We start from the raw sequence: 2,217 nt of genomic DNA on the forward strand, positions 1-2,217 counted from the left end.
CGGAGACAGCCCCAGGCGCGGGCAGGGTCGGTGCGCGTCAACTCTCTCTGCGGCATCTGTGCGACCCAGCACCCACCCCTCTTAGCCCCGGGGTTGTATCAGTAACCGGGATGTTACCCCACCCTCGTTTTGTTTTATCCTTGGCTGCAGCGTTGGTGAAGATGAACAGCTCCTCTCTGAGCTCATTCCCCACAACGGTCTGAACCATCAGCTTCTAAACGGACATGTGCAGGTGCCTGTTTCATTTGAAGACTCTAGTTGTTGAATCCTTCCTCCAGCCCTCACCTCATTCACAAGCCATCCTTCCTCAATCAATGAGGGGGGCGGGGGGGAAGGAGACAACTCAATATTTGCAAAACATTGAGCCAACATCTCCTGCTTCCGTAAATTATCCTCACATTTTCCAGGTCAGTGTAAAGTAGCCGAGGCGCTCCAATGCCCCAGCTGTGTACTCATCTGATATTATCGGTCCTCCCTGCTGGTACAGTCGGAGCCTGATAAGGCAGCAGGCTTTCCATTCTCTTTAGAGGGCTCTCACCAACTAGTTAGAATTCCTTTGAAAGGTAGAAAACTGAATGGATTCCATGTCTGTATGGCCATCCCTTCTACACCAAACCTCTCTCTCTTCCTTTGGGATGAGGGGTGGAGGGGGCCTCATGAACGTCACTGGTAGACCCTCAAGCAAACCTTTTAGCAGCCTGAACTCAGAAATTTAATCTTCTGATAGAATGCTGTTCTTTCTGGAAGATGTATGTGTGCATGCAGACCATTATTTAATGTATCTTTTTTCTTTTTTAAAAAAATAATTATTTTGTTTAACTTTATTTATTTACTTTTTTAAAAAATTTGACCAGAGAGGGACAGAAGGAAAGTGAGAAAGCAAGTTGCCAGATCCAGGATTCGAACCATGGTGCGGCACATGGGTGTCCAGTGTCCCTGGCCACCACACCACCTGCTGGCCCCTATCTGATGTATCTTGTAGCCTCAGTTTCTCTCCATTTTGAAGTGTAAGAAAAATGAAGAAATCAGGGTGAGCCACGGCCTTGCTGGTTGTTGACCCTCAGCTCCTACTGCAGCCTGCACTTTTCCCTCAAAATACAGGGACTCTTCTGTGTCTTCTGAGCTAGGTTGGAAACTCTGCAGAGCAAGAGTTGTGCATGCTCTCTGGTTCTTCATATTTGCTGTGTCTAGCAGAACCCTGGGCCATCCTAGCTCCTCAATTTGTATTTAAATGAAAGAAGAGTGCTTATCTAGGTCTTGCCGGGTTGTTGATGCTGCAGGAAAATACACAATCTTTAACATCTGTAACATATTTATGAATAGGTGACAACTTACCATTATACAGTTACTGCTTTTTCTCACATAGAGAGAACTGAAATGCACAGAACAATTTTATTAGTAAAGAAGAAAGGGACTGACTAGGTGTGTATTTGTTTCTTCTATCTGTAGCGGGTGCTTCTTGCAGAATGTTGTGAATCTAAGCTAATCAAACAATATCCAATTGAAAATTGTTTATACTAGCCAAGAGACATGTCGCAATTTGTTCATTTGAACGGTAAGTGACTTAAGATTTTATAAGCCCTACAGTAATATTTTTAAGATGAAAAAAGGAAAAAAAGACCTAACAAATGCATTCAATTATAATATATTAATCTCATAAAAATAGACAAAATTTCTAAGATCTTCTCTAAAACTCTCCAGGGAATAGTCACACATAAAATTTAAAACTAATTTTAAAATATCTGGGCATTTTCCTAATTATCACTTCAGAATGACATTGTATAGGTATATTCTGCATTAAGCAGCAATGAAACAAAATTTAATAGATAATCGAGAATTAGCTATATGGGGCTCCGGCAGGTGCTGTGGTGGTTAAGGGCACTGGACTCCCACATGGCCAGCTGTGCTTCGAGTCCCAGACCTGTAGGCTTGCTTTCTCACTTTACCTCTCTCTCTCACACACACATACTCTATCCCTCTCTGGTCAAATTTTTAAAAATAGATAAAGTTAATCATTTTTTCAAAGAATTAGCTATATGGATCAGGCTGTGGTGTGATGGCTTATGGTGGCTGGATCCCACAGTGTGATTTGAGTCCCAAACCTAGTGGCTTGAAAAATATGCCAGGCATAAGTGTGAGCATGACCAAAATCCCAAAAGGGGGGAGAAATGGAGGAGAAGAAATTGCAGTGTGACCATTCCCCATGGGAGGTGATTT

The sequence above is a fragment of the Tupaia chinensis genome, unplaced genomic scaffold (assembly GCF_000334495.1).
Source record: "Tupaia chinensis unplaced genomic scaffold, TupChi_1.0 Scaffold145519_1, whole genome shotgun sequence".
Lineage (NCBI taxonomy): Eukaryota > Metazoa > Chordata > Mammalia > Scandentia > Tupaiidae > Tupaia > Tupaia belangeri.